Below are 15,943 nucleotides of genomic sequence, written 5' to 3' on the forward strand. Positions count from 1 at the left end.
TATCTATATCTATATCTATATCTATATCTATATCTATATCTATATCTATATCTATATCTATATCTATATCTATATCTATATCTATATCTATATCTATATCTATATCTATATCTATATCTATATCATCTATATCTATATCTATATCTATATCTATATCTATATCTATATCTATATCTATATCTATATCTATATCTATCTATCTATCTATCTATCTATCTATCTATCTATCTATCTATATATATATATATCGTGTGTGTGTGTGTGTGTGTGTGTGTGTGTTGAGACAAAATATCAGTTCATTTATTTTCTCTGAAAATTGCAGTTTTAAGTACATACATGATTTTCACATGATATACAAACTGTTAGTAATTTTCAGGTACCTGCTTATATGCAAGTTATATTTCAAAAGTTATTAAATAAGCTGATTTCTATTTTCTAAATATTTTCTTTATAAATCTATTAAAGGTTGATGAAGAAAATATTTAAAAAGTAAATTGGTAAAGCAAGAAAAGTCAATTAAAATAATTTTGATGCTTATAGTTCACCTTGATTTTAATGTATTAATTAATTCATGATTCAAAGGGAATTTATACACATTTTGAATAGTTTGCCTTATGCAGAAATAAATATATGGCTGTATCTGAATATTCACAAGAAGGCAGGTATACATGCTGTGGACAATTGCTAAATAATATACAAACCTTCATTATACCACTATACCAATCTTGAGACGCCCAATGAGATGTCCAAGGAAGTCTTTAAAATTATTAGTTTATTTTATGTTATTTGCGTCATATTGACTGTTTCACAGAAAAGAGACCTCTTCAACCATAGTCAGCAGAAGCAAATATTATTAACCACTTGGAATTAGACACGTAACTGTTTTGAAAGGCTGACCTTAAAATAGTCTTCTCGAAAGTGTTTTATATTTTATCAAGATAGCCCCCTTCTTTTAGCATTTTGTGGAGCCCACCAAGATATGCTGTTCCTGGCATAATACTTAGCAATATTTTTCCAGAGGTTTTTTATGTTAATAGGAATTACAAAATTAATAATGGATTAAAAAACAAAGACACATACTGGAAGGTTTTACAATGAAGACCCCCTGTGTGCAATTGGCTGTGACCTATTGTCCCAAAAACAGGAAAATAATGTAATGTTCTCCTATAATAGAATAGAATGGCATAACTTCTTGTAGATTGTTCATGTCTGCACTATCCACTTTGGGAGACAATTCACCTAGTAAACTACACAGTTTATTTTTCTAAGACTTTTCAGACATGGCATTAGGAAACAATTTTTTCTTGATTGAAGGCAGCTTGACATGGGCTTGTTTTATTTTAACACATAAAAGTTTATTTTTTTGTTCCTGTATTTTAAAGTTCTATTATCTCGAACTAAAAGAATAAGCGTTTCAGGGTTTGGTAATTCCTATGATATCAGAAAAATTTCAACATCCGCCCCTGGAGATGTGGATTTAATTAAATGGAGTTATGTTGTAAAATAACATAACATAGTTTATAGAGACCCGAAGCAGAGTTAAAGAGATCTCTTGGTTAGTCCTGATGACCCATAGCTATTTATGCAGTGGTAGCAAAATTGCTAACTAGAATGAGCAGAGTCTGTCTCTTTGCCTGAATGTAATTTCAGAAATAAAAATAGTAGTTGTGCCTAATATGTGGGACTTCGTTCGTTGTGGCATATCCAGACCCATAAAAGCACTGCCTTCCTTTGATTAAAGGAATATTTTGTTTCCCAAGGTTGCTCCAGAAAATAACATTAATTGCATGGACCAAATTACCTATCAATTTTTACATAGGCACAAGAATGAGGCTTGCTTATGGTGGTGGCTGATACTCATTAACTACAGACTAAACAGATTTTAAAGCTGTTAGTTGTATTGTTTAGATCAATCTAAAAATGTCTTGTCTTATATTCACATTATTTGTTCCCTGTATTATTGTTAGAATGAAATAGTTACTGAAGGTGCTTTGTATTTGGGTGAAAGCATTTTAGAAGCTGAATTTACCACTGTGCACTTAGTTGAACTTCATATTTCAGGCATATGGAAGTTGTTTGCTAATACCATCTTTTGATTTTTGTTTTGATTTGCTTTGGTTCAGAATCTAAGCTATAGATGTAGGATTTCCAGATAGTCTCTTATCCATACGAATGAGGGATTCCAGATGTAGCATGCAAAACTCTAGATCAGTGTTTCTCAACCTTGTCAACTTGAAGATGTCTGGACTTCAACTCCCAGAATTCCCCAGCCAGCGATGCTTGCTGGGAAATTCTGGGAGTTGAAGTCCAGACATCTTCAAGCTGACACGGTTGAGAAACACTGATCTAGATGATTACTAGATGGCAGTAGATAAGACTATTTTTTATAGCCCATATCTGTTAGCTCTATTTCAAATACTATGTTACTTCAACACCGCTTCGCTTTTTGGGATCATCCAAGGTCTGTGAGATCTGGCCTTTTCAGATTAGCCTTGTATAAATTATTACAGCATTTGGTACTTGTGTTGAGAGGTTCTGAGAATTGCAAAATTTGAATTTAAAGCAGTTCTGAAAGAAGGAGAAAAAGAGAAAATTATGGGAATAAAAGATTAAGTAACTGTTCTTTAAACCTTGCTGATTAAAATGTGGATTGCGCAGTTCTGTAGGTAACTGAAATTGTACAAAGTTGAATGCGAAATCATTGTTTTTCACTAGAAATGTTTTTTCTGTACGTCTTCCTTTGCTTGAGTGCACACAGCGTTAATGGCTATAGTTTGACATTGTGAAAGCAGAAAATGGTATTAGACTGGCTAATTTCCAGTTTCCTTACAATTTATATTTGCCCAATTGCTTGAGTCTTAGGAACAAAATGTGGATTGAAATATGATTTTGTGAAATAGATCATCGTTACTGACAAACCACAGAATCTTATTTAGTATTCTATTCCAAGTAAGAATACATAGAAAAACAAGAATCTATTACAGGGGTTCCCAACCCCAAGTCTGTGGATTGCTACTGGTCCATGGCCCATTGGCAACTGGGTTGTGCAAGCAGTGTGTGAATGTGGGAACCTCTATTTGCACAAGTGGCCTGAAACTGTTCCTTCACCACCAATACTTGTATGCAGAGCTAGAAATGTTGGGGCCACTGATCTAATACAGGAAATCATGATTAATTGGAATACTATGCTTAGTATTAGTAAATACCTTGTTTGCTTATTCATATATTATATGTACAAGTGTTACATGTTTCAGTATTAATTTGATAGGTCTAATAACTCTTAACATAATGTATTATATCTTTAATAGTGTTAATTAGTATTGATAAATATAAAATATTACCTTAAAATGAACAGTTATTTCCTTTAACTTTATAAATGAAGTCAAGACATTTCAAGTATTTCTCTGGGTCTGATTGTATTTTTATGCAGCATAATACAGATTAATTTGCATAGCTCATTAGTATATGCCAATTATTCCCATGATTGCTATAGTTTTGAACTCTTTAGTTTTACATTTTGCCTTATGTCATATCCATGTACAATAATTGCTCTTCTTTCGGTAGGAGCAGTGCTTGCTACCTCCTGCAGTCTAATTTCTGCTATAGTCGCTATGCTATATAGAAATGCTTAATGTCAGGAAGGCAGTATTTACTGAAATACACAAGTTCAGAATTCATCATGATTCTGTGTGAAATCCGCTCGCCCTTTGCACCCCACTCCCTTCTGAATTGGAATGAAATGTGCCTTAAACTGCAGTGAAATACATCACATATTGCAAGAGTGGGCCCTTGCTTCGTCTCTATTCCTGGTGTGAAATCGATACACTATCTTTCCTGCTGACCTGTTCTGTGACCTCCATTGCAGCTTTCATGCTGAACAGCAATTGCTTTGAACAGTCTGGGTCTGCCACAGCTCACAAATGATTCTCAGCTTTTGTCCAAAACTGATGCTGATAACAAAGAAATGATTTAAAATAATGCAGTTATAGTAATTTTCTAATTCTAATTTACATCAAGAAGCATGCTCTTATATTATTGAACTGTTTCAGTAACTTACAGTGAATATGCAAAATTACTTTGTACCAAGAATATATTCCTAAATTTCTGTCTTGAAATTTCTGGACTAAAGTTTTCACTTGGCTAGAGAAGACAGCAGGTGTAATAATAAAATATGTTGTTTTTAAGCAGAAAGTTAATTCATTATCATAAAATATAAATTTGGTGCTATTAGATGAGAAGAAAAGAAATTAACTTTTTTTCCAAAAGGCCTAGTATTTCCTTATTGGAATCGTAAATCCTATCTTGCGTTGGGTGGCTACAGAAATTAAACAAAAAACAAACAAATAATAATAAATAAATAAACCCCAAACTTAAAATCTAAAGAAGACATTAAAAATAAACATTTATAGTAATCTCTACAAAGATAGAAATAATATTTTGAGAAAATTTTAATCACTTAGCATAGGTTATGAGGAAAAAAATACTGCAGTTATAAGAAATATTAGTACATTCATTGTTCAGTTAGATAGATTACACAAATATGCCATTACTGGCTTTTAAATCAAAAAACTGCACTGGTGCTAAAGTGCTTACTCTTTTGAAAATGTATTGATAGGACCTAATTTGTAGAGAGGTGATTTTATAATAATTGTGGTTTGGGAATATTTTTTCACCAGTTAAATACATTTGTATTCATTAAAACTACTGCTGAAGTAATATTCAAATAATGAATAATGTAAAGCTTCTGCTTATAAAACATAACTAATTGAAGTTGTGTAAAACAATAATTGCACTCCTTTTGGGGTTTTTATTTATATGCAGAGAAATCATCTTATAGATAAAACATCAAAATGGAATATTGCTTTTGACAATCTCTTAGCACACTGTACTAACCTGTTCTTCTTTTATTTCATTCATGCTCGCTGCTATCAGCAGTGCTATTTATTATGTACTATTTATCCAAAAAAGAAAATGAGGTTATTCTCTAAATAATGAATTACCTGTGAATAGGGTTAGGATGTCATATTCACCAAGAACATGATAATAGTAGAAGATGCTGTTGAAATAGACCAGGGGCACTAATAATAAAAGTGGCTGAAAAGGAGGCAGAAGATAGGAATGAACAACTGCTGGGACTTCAGAGAAATGTGGTGAGCTTACTAGACTTATCCTACTGTAGTAATAGAATGTAGTAATAGAGGCTGTTAAAGAAGTAAATGGATTGGAGTTTTCTCAAATTAATGAAGGCAGGTGGGCAGAAAGAGGCAAGAAATAGAATCACACTGATTTTGGCTTCCCCTTATCCCCTTCCTTGCAACCAGTCATCATCCTCAATCTCTGCTATTTTGAACATTCCTTATGTGAGTGAGAAGTTGGAGAAATCAGAATGCTCACTTGGTGAATAAAAACTTTCCACCAATAGTATCTAAGAAGGTTAATCATGGCAACTGGACCAAAGTTTATTAAAACTGAGATGTTTCATTACTCATCCAAGTAACTAACTTCTTCAGTCAAAATGAAAATTTGGATGGCCCGCGAGAGAGAGTGTGGCTAGAAAGAACCAACTCTTGCCATACAGACTGCAGTGGGTTTCTCCCCAAAATGAAAAGCAGTATGTAAATGAAGACTCAGCCAGACCAAAAGTATCTAAAAATCATGGCAACTGGTCCAAAGTTTATTAAAACTGAAAAAATTTGTTATTCATCCAAGTAATATTTTCATTTTGGGAAGAACCCTGCAGTCCATTTGGCAAGAGCTGGTTCATTTCAACAACTCTGACTCTTTGCCTATCCAAATTTTCATTTTGACTGAAGAAGTTACTTAGATAAGTAATGAAACATCTCAGTTTTAACGAACTTTGGTCCAGTTGCCATGATGTAACCTTTTTAGATACTTTTGGCCTGGATGATTGAGTCTTCATTTCCATTTCCATCGATAGATTCCACATGGCAGACTCTCATTCCTACAAGTAGAATGTGGCTATGCAGAAGATTGAACAGGATTAGAGGTCCTGAATTTAATGAGGCTTAAATAGAAAATAAACATGAATGGGGTTCTTTAAACCTGCAGCTCTTTTGTCCCATTTTACTTCTTACAATCAGAAGAAAAAAAATAAAATATCTCAAGATCTCTTGTTTCTACTCCAACTTACATGGAACACACAGAACTAATAAAACCTTCCAATTATAAAGCATTCTGTGCATACTTTCCAGTGAGTGAGAACCATTGAATTCATTGGATTTAAGAGTAAGCATGTGAAAATTTATGATTATTATTCTAAAATTTACCATATTTTTCAGAGTATAAGACGCACTGGAGTATAAGATGCACCAAGATTTTGAAGAGTCAAATTAAAAAAAAGTTTTTGCACTCTGCAGACCTCCCAAAAACTGTCTGTTTTTCATGAAAACTTCCCTGTTTTTAGTCAAAAAAGGGCATGAATAGCCTTTAGGAGGCTTATAGAGTGCTCCTGAGGGCTGGGGGGCAAAAGTGAACAAAACAGCCCGTTTTTCGCTCATTTCTGCCCTCCCAGCCTCCAGGAGCACTCTGAAGTCTTCTAAAGGCTATGCACGGACATTTTGGTGAAGTGGGTGGGGTTTCAGGAGGCAAAAAAAATGCTGTATTGGGTATAAGATGCACCCAGATTTTCAGCCTCTTTTTTGAGAGAAAAAGGTGGGTCATATACTCTGAAAAATACAGTACGTGTTTTTTTCCTTTAGGTGTAGTTAGGTATTTAAAGAACACTGGTTATATGTATAGGTAGTCCTTGACCTATAAATAGTTGCTTAATGACTATTTGAAGTTACGCCGACTCCAAAAAGCTACTTATGACCTATTTTCAAAGTTACAATAGCTATACACCCCATGCACATTTTTCAGTGCTTGGAAAATGACTGATCTCCATGGGTATTTGCAGCATCCCACAGTCATGTGACCATGGTTTGCATTCCCCCCCCCACTGGTTTCTGTATTTACTTCTGGTTTTTGGGAAAAAAAATATCCGTTGGAAAAAATTTGTTTAAATACTGCAGCATTCACTCGAGTACCACAGCATTTGCTTAATGACTCCTGCAAAAATTTGGATCTAGTCACATTTTGCAGTCCTTTTGCAGTCCGGAGGCTTCCTTGAAGGATGAAAAATGGCCTCAAAAGAAGTCAGCTGACAGGGCAACGCCCTTGACAACTTAGTTTCACCAACATTTAGATAGGCATACCCTGTTTCCCTGAAAATAAGATCTCCTCGAAAATATTGGAACACAGCAGCTGCCATGAAGTGAGCATGCTCGCTGCTTCCTGCACCTCAAAAATAATAAGACCTGCCTGAAAATAAGGCCAAGAAGATCCTGTCTTATTTTCAAATACAGTATTTTTAGAAGATGAAGTTTCTTAGCTTCCTTTAAAGATAATCCTCATTCTTCCCATGATAATAAATCAGCTTGGATATTATTTGTTCATGGATAAATAATAAAAATGTCCATTGTTCGTATGTAGGTCTTGTGAACCTTCCTTTTTAAATAGATATTCCTTAAAGTATGAGCATCTGAATTTCCATGATTGTTATGGAGCAGAAATATTACAAAACTGTATATTTGTTTCTTGAAGGTTACTGAAATCAAATGTAACTGTTCATCCAAATTCATGAGAGTTACCATTTACAGTATATTCTCCCACAAATCTCTATGTACTGCCTCTTTGTGGTGGATGTGTGAGTGTGCTCTAGGGAAGGATAAGTGAAGAAAATTGGGAATATATGCCAAGAGTATATACTCCCAGCAAGTTCACCAAGGCATGAAGGTCAGCCCAATTAGCCAGCAAGCAGAGCCTGGGGTAGAGTGAAGAGAGGAATTAGTTTGGAGTCATTACATTCCCACAAGCGATCCATGCCAAGCCCTCACTTGAATTCTGTTAACTCTTACCTAGTGCCAATTTACTACTGAGTGTTAGTTGACTAGTTCTTGTTTGTAGGCATGAGCAATAAATCATCTTAAATGGAACTTAACGTGTGGTCCTGATTCTTCACACCTGACAGGTGCCCATATAGGTCAGCAGTGATATAGGATAATGTGTGGAGGCATTATCACTTTAGTGGCAATGCAAAGGCATCAGTTCATACTGCACAGAAGAAGGCAATGGTAAACCACTCCTGTATTTCTGCTCAGAAAATACATGGATAGAAGATAAAACGATTGAAGATACAGTGTCGGATGATGGGCCTCTCAGGTTAGATGGCACTCAACATGCTACTGAGGAAAAGCTGAGGATCTTTTCGAGCACTAATGGATGTTTATGACATGACTAAATTAAGCTTTCAAGATGTCAAGTTGCTGCTGCTGCTACACAGGAAAACAAAATCTGACACTCAAAGACAGAATTACAATAGGACCATGGAATGAAAATTGACATCTTAAGCAAGAGCGACTAAGATGGATTGGGATTAGACACTTTGAGTCAGTAAATCACATTTTTATAACTCAAAACATGGAAAGCAAAGTAGAAACAGTCTAACCTTTATAGTTAAGAAGATTAGAACAAGAACACTACTTGACTTTGTGGACAAACTAATGTGATGACCATTCTAGTTCATGCTCCAACCACCAAAGCAGAAGAGAATGTTGATGAGTTTTATGATCAAGATCAATGTGAAATTGACAGAACATGCAAGCAAAATTTTCTGCTTGTGATTGGAGAGTGAAATACCAACTGAGGTTTATTGGAAATATTAAAACAGGAAATGTAGTTGGATTGCATAGTTTAGGAAATAGAAATGAAGCAGGATACTGACTTAACACTATCACTTAAATAGGTTCTTCATAAAAGAATCTCCCATCTAACAACTGAAATAATTCTTCTATATATGTGAATCACCATATGGAGTATAGATAGTCTCCTACATTCACCGGTACAAAGAAATCTGTCCAAAACTCCAACCTAAAAAGTCCCAGAAGGTGGATTATTTTAGGGTGCCTCTCCTATAGAAGGCTGGCTCTGCCCAACACCTGAGATCATAGGGCCAATGAAACATCTCAGTGGAGCAGTCAGGAGAAAAGCAAGGTTACTCCAGCAGTGCTTGAAAGAAGGTCTAGGAACCCTTGGAGGGGAGGGCATTGCCAATGTGGACAGGAATTCACTTTGCCTACATGCCAACAGGAAGGAGACTCAATCAGGTAGAGGAAAAAAAAGGCAAGCCACACAGCATCCAGAGAGGCTCGCACCATGGAGATGGGATCACACAAGAATGACCATAGGGACCTTGAGCCAGGATTTTCTACCCCTGGGATGCCCCCATCAAATATACCTCAGTTTCTTCAATAGTATAATTGGCATATATATAAGGGACACGGTGGCTAATCAACACTGAGCTTGTCAATCAAAAAGGTTGGCAGTTTGGCAGTTCGGATCCCTAGCACCACATAACAGAGTGAACTCCCCTTTCTTGTCCCAGCTTCTGCCAACCTAGTAGTTTGAAAATATGTAAAAATGCAAGTAGAAAAATAGGGACCACCTTTGGTGGAAAGGTAACAGCGTTCTGTGCACCTTTGGTGTTTAGTCATGCTGGCCACATGACCACAGAGACGTCTTCGGACACTGCTGGCTCTTCAGCTTCGAAGTGGAGATAAGCACTGTTAGGAATGTAGGCTAACAGTTGGATTAGCAATATATAAGCCATGATAGGAGTACTGTCTCTTTAAGTACTGCTGTAAATGTGATTGATTGCTGTTACCTCAAGCGGCCATAAGAGGGAGCCAGAATGACTGTTAGCTCTCTATTTGTTAGATGCTGATCGTTGGATACTGCTTGTACTGTGAGTTTTTGCTACTGTTAGTGACTTTGTGTGCTGAACTGATTATATGATACTGGACTGTGTTTGATGGATCACCCCTTAACGGAGAACGTTGATGACTGACTGTCTTAACCGTGTATAAATTGGACTCTGAATACCTCTATTTCCACAGATGTAAAGTACTATCTGTGTTTACAATTCAGTGTCTCCGTATGATGGTTTATGCGTTCTTCTACACCACACTCTCACTGTGGTTCTTTGAACGCACTCGTTCTCCTAACGGAGAGCTTACCTAACACTGGTTATGGGCCCAGGTTATACCAGACGTAGCTAAAGGAGAGTTGGTGTTGATACGCAATACCGTATACAGACAGCTGTTTTAGTTTGTGATTGTTACTATCCTGGAGAAGATGGCACATGACACATCAACAAGTCTATCAATGATAACCCGGTTGGATGGAACAAACTATGTTTCCTGGTCTATGAAGTGCGGCCTACTCCTTCGTAGTGAGGGATTATGGGATGCTGTATAGAATCCACCAGATGTAACTTCTTGGGATCCAGATGATGTGGGTGATGCCAAGAAGATAGCAGATTTTCAATGATGCAACGAACTAGCATTATGTATAATTGGTCTAACACTGACTGTCCAACAATTAGTACATATTCGTGAAGAAAATTCTGCTGCAAGATGTTGTGAAAATTTGAAGAGGATTTTTGTACGTGACACTGTAGGAGCACATATACATATTACATGCAAACTGTTTAGGGCACGTCTTCTGAAAGGTGGAGATATGTTAGCTCATCTAAACTTTATGAAAGGAGTTTTCCAGGAGCTACATGAAAAAGAACTGATTTTTTCAGAGTTACATCAAGTTTACATCACCCTTTCCTCACTGGATGAGAGTTATGATGATTTTGTATCTTCCCTTGAAGTCCTAACCTGAAATGAACTTACATTGACTGACATAACTGCACGACTCTTGGAAGAGTCAAGAAGCAGGAAGGAAAGAGAACAACTGAAAGAGAAACCACCACAATATGAGGAGTCATCTTCAACTGCCTATACTGTTAGAAAATGCTTTTCTTGTGGGGCTAAGGGACATATAGCTAGATTCTGTAAAAATGCAAAACAACAGAATACTAAGAAAGTACAAAAAACGCTAATGGCAGCTTAGCTAAGTCTACTTTGGCTATGTCTAGCAATGCACCAATAGGCCATGATTCGTGGGTTGTTGATAGTGGAGCATCACAGTACATTACTAGAAATAGGAAAGGTTTTGTGAAAATGTTTGCTAGCAAGCAACATGTATCTTTGGCAAATGGATGGAAGGTGAAAGCATCTGGTGAAGGTACTGAATATTGTTCATTTGTAAATGATATTTATCCATGTTATATGTACCTAAACTGAAATTTAATTTATTATCAGTAAGGGCTCTAGTTTATATTGGCTATGTAGTAACCTTTAGGGGAGATAACTGTATAATTGAAAAAGAAGGTAATAGGGTTGCTGCCAAATTAACAAATGGATTATATGTTATATCTGATGCCCAGATAGTAAGCTCAGTTTATGATAATGTGAAACTACATGGCGAATGTATACATTTACTACATAGACATATGGGGCACATTAATTTCAAGATGCTGCAACAAACTGTTAATTTGTCAGAAGGAGTAAAATTAAAGTCTTGCAGTAAATACTTAAATTGCAATGTGTGCAGTCAGGAGAAAAGCAAGGTTACTCCAGCAAACAGAAGGAATGGTTTTAAATCAAAGGAACCTCTGGAGGTTGTTTTTGCTAATTTAATTGGACCTATGAAACCCAGTTTGGGAGGGGCCTGTTACGTTTTGAGTATCATGGGCATTATTCAAGATACTGCTTCTGCTATTTAATGAAAACCAAAACAGAAACATTCCAAAATTTCTTTAATTGGCTAAGGTTTGCTGAAAAAAAGATGAAAACTAAGGTGATTACTGTTATAACAGATAACGGGACTGAGTTTACTAACCAGAAATTCCAAATGATGTTAAAATCAGCTGGTATTGAGCATAAAAACTTTTTATAAATTAAAGAAAAGAAAGCCTATTCCATTGGCCAGCTTTTAATGGCTTATCTTGCTGAATTTGTAAAGTATTATGTATAATATCTCTTGCATCGCTAAAGTGCTTCACTGGTCAAAACTTTAGTATTTTGCCATTGGGTCAGTTTACAAAAGACTGGAAAATAAGTATTGAAGAATAATGATTGAAGATTACAGTTCTCTGTTGCTCATGCTATTTTTCAGTATTTTTAATGCACAGAAGACACAGAAAAAGCCCACTTCCATATATTCTAGAGAATTTAAGTTTCAAATGTAGGTTGTAGGAGTAAGGAGTAAAAGATGCAACAGTGCAATCATTAGAAAAGTAACAATATTTCAGTGTGCCTTATTAGCATACACTAATTGATTAAAAAGAAAATGAGAAACAACCTTTTTTAATCACTTGGATGCATACATATAAGAATAGCATTCAAAGGTCTCATGAAGAATTGTGTTTTTTTCTGATTTCAAAACATTCTCCCAGTAGAGTTATTTTAATATTGAAAAAACTTTTGAAAAAAACAAGTTTTACAAGAGCAAATGTTATAACACATTTGCTGTAGCTAGTAAACACTTGATCATTAATTTGGTACTTCTAATTTGGACCATGACATATTTTCCTAATAAAGTGTTTTTTATTTTACTGCCTATTGATCGTGTTTCTGAAGATTTTATATGTGATGCACTGTTTCTATAATCTATTTTTTAAAATTAGTAGCTAACATATTAAAAATGTATACGAATACCCAGCTTGAAGACAAAGTTTAAGCATTTGGCAAAACAAATAGTAATTTTTTGTCCTTCAGCTGTGGTGGTTAAAAAAGATCAGAATTTTTTTGTCATAATAACTTAAAATAATATCTTGTTTTACAGTACTAGGTGATACATCTTATGCTGATTTTTTGGGAAAGGTATTTCATTTCAAAATGAATAAGAACAAATAACACTGAAAACTTTAACTTATTGTATTTTTCATATGATAGTCAATAACCGATAGTCAATAAAGTTTCTAAAAATAAATAAACATATACCACATAATTTAGTGTACACTTAAAAACAAATATATTTATTTATCATGTTAAGATGTGTCTGAACTTCTTAAAGCAAACCATTTTTGGGGGAGAAAAATGCCTGTTGACAAGCATCACTGACTGGGGAATAAATAATGGGTAGTGTTGAAGGCCAGAAATCAGAAGGAAAGATGAGACATTTTGCCAATGAAGATGTTGAATACAACAGAATGCACAAAATTTGATATGAGGGAAGAAGTTGGTAAATAAAGAAAAAAAAGAGCTGTAGCAATAGTATTATTACTATATCACCACTCTCTGCATCTCTATGGAGAGTTAGTAGGCAGTGGCTTAGAATGCTGCTGTCTGTTGCATTTTAAGCAATCTTTCTCATTTTTCTTGTGTTATTTAGAGTGAACGCTTTGCAGCTTGCCCAGAGTTCTTCAGTCTGAACGTACACACAAACACACTAAATGTAAAACAAATGGAAACTCGACCTTCCCACACAAAAATAAACTTTTTCCCCACTTTACAGAAAATGTCTTCTTTGGGCTTTTCTGATAAAGGGATTGGATAGCATTTTAGTAGCCATGCTCTGCATGTTTTCCTTAACCCTTTTAAGACAGAAATTGTTTGCAATAGCACTTTCTGTCTTCCCCTTTTCCAGGAAGTTCCATTTCTTACCAGCTTCCTTTCCCAGCTGTTTTTACCACTGTTCTGAATTCTTTAAAATATGCTTTCTCTTAAAATCAAGACTTCCAGCATGACATAATCACTTTGCCCTGCTTCTTCTGTTTCCTTGAATACGTTAAATGTAGTTGACTGTCTACTCTCTGAGGAAGAAAATTGCCAGCAAAGTAAGTTAGGAATTTCTTGAAAGGATCATGCTTGACAGACCTTGTCTCTCAACAAACTCTAATGCTGTTTGGCTGTGCAAGAATCTATTTCTATTCCTAAGTTACTTGTGAGCAGTAGACTGGTAAAAGCTATTGATAAATATAGTGCTTATAACACAGAGATCAAGGTTTGCGATAGTAGCAAACATCTGTTGCTTAGGTGTAGGATGAGAGTGGAGGTATGTTCTCCAAGCTCGGAGAATGTACCACCCCCAGGCTGAATTTTGCCCTTAAACTAGAGAAACCATTTTGTAGGTTAGAATGTGTATACATAATAGTATGGTAAAAGGAAACTCCAACTTTCTTTGCTTTTGAGATGCTGCAGTTATTTGCATTACTTCTATCCTCCCAGTTTAATATCTTACTTATCACAAAAAGCCAGAGTTTAGTTAGTTAAGGTTTCAGTTGAACGTAGAATATGACTTCCTAAGCTTGTCATGCATCAAACTGTTATGGCTGGCAATTGTTTAAAAAAATTCATTTTGTTATGAACTAGCCTGTTTTCAACTGGGCTGTTCAGAGATGGATTGCTTTCTGGAGTTTTTGACAGGTGTAATTGTTAAGGCGTCATCTGTTCTTGTTTGCACAAAATACATTTTAGCCAACTGTAGGACTTGCCCGCTAATCTTTCTCACATCATTCCATTCTTTGCTTGCCACTAGACAAATCCCCTGTTATTTGACCAGATGGTGGAAAATCCATTCTCATGATAAGTTGCTTCTAGTTTGCATTTAGATTACCTGCAAAAATGGAACAATTTACTACTCTGCCTCTAACCATCTCTTCCCTCCTTTTTTCCTTTAGTTTGACTTCTTGTAACTAATTATTTAAATTCTGCCCTGTCAGTTAAAATTAGTCATAGCCTTACATGTTTCACATGTATGTAAATGCACTCAAAGTTCCTCCTCAAGTTACATGATACATTCATCTAGAGCTGAAGGGACATGTCAAGGTGGGATGAGAAAATTATGTGCAAAACCAACAATATATAAAAGGATGTTTTGAAACTTAGAGAAAATGTGTAATCTCTTTCAAAACACCACTCACCATCTTATCTTTCCTTTCCTGCCCCTGCCCCAAGGATATAAATCTTAAATTTCTGAAGGTTGTTAATTAAAGTTACAAAAAAATCCTAACTTGTATCTGTGCTGCTTGCTAATACATAGTGAATAAAAATATTAACTTTTTCCACAATGGAGGTAATTTGCCAAAATGATTGTCAGCTGCGAATGACACTTTTATTTGGAAATGCCAAGAGAATCAAAAAGTGATTTCACTTAGTCAGTTTAGATTGATTAGACTCACTCTGCTCTTGACGTCACAAAAATATACAGAATAAATTAATTTAAATGCATAAATGAAAAGGACTATAGGTATTCTAGAAAAAGATAGCTAATGCAACTCTATCTATGAAATTCATACAACCAGACTTTATTTTTGATGAATGAGTTATCAAAATTAATTCAGGATAAGTTGTCTGGAAGACTTTAACAAGCTTTCAAAAACCACATTTTTAAAAATTTACTTCTAACTAGCAACCCTATTGCATTTCGCCAGGTGATTTGCATGGTAGTCAGTGAAATATACCATATATGCTACCAAATCTTCAGTTTCTGGCATTCACTTGTTTAATGTAATTTTGCTATGCAACAATTAGGAATTTTATATATTAATGTCAATAAAATTAGTGGTTTGCTTTATGAAAGCTATTGCTGTTGAATTTTACTGATGTTCTTTATGCCTGAGTTTGAGATATAGCTACAGACACTGAGGGTTTTTCTAACCAAATGACAGTATTATAGAATTTTTTTGAGATGTTCATGATGGAAACCATATGTTCCAGAAACTATAATATAGTTGATAGGATCAAAATAGTTGATCTACATGGAATGGGAGTGCCCTCATGGTAAGAAGAGCAGCAAACAAATTTAATAAAATAAAATAAATGGATTAGTTCCGTTTAAATTGTATCTTAATTGAAATCCCAGTGTGATTGCATGGAATATATGTGGGTGAATTTCATTTCATCATTTTGATTTGATTCAAAGAATGTTAATGTTAATTTTGTTCTAAAAAATGAACTCTTGTAAAGCTTCAAGGATTAGAATATATAAAAAGAAACATTAAGAAATAGTTATGCTCAGTTGCCCAAGTACATTTTTAATATTGAGGAGG

At 35.0% G+C, this 15,943-nt stretch overlaps 1 protein-coding gene across 5 annotated transcripts in view; it reads left to right on the forward strand.

Annotated features, from left to right (window-relative positions):
- Nucleotides 1-15,943, forward strand: part of NPAS3 (neuronal PAS domain protein 3) — a 723,511-nt gene that overhangs the window by 86,583 nt on the left and 620,985 nt on the right. The gene's annotated exons all lie outside the window — the stretch shown is intronic.

Source organism: Thamnophis sirtalis, unplaced genomic scaffold (genome assembly GCF_051295495.1).
Source record: "Thamnophis sirtalis isolate CommonGarterSnake01/CBP01778 unplaced genomic scaffold, rThaSir2_p1.2 scaffold_1, whole genome shotgun sequence".
Lineage (NCBI taxonomy): Eukaryota > Metazoa > Chordata > Lepidosauria > Squamata > Natricidae > Thamnophis > Thamnophis sirtalis.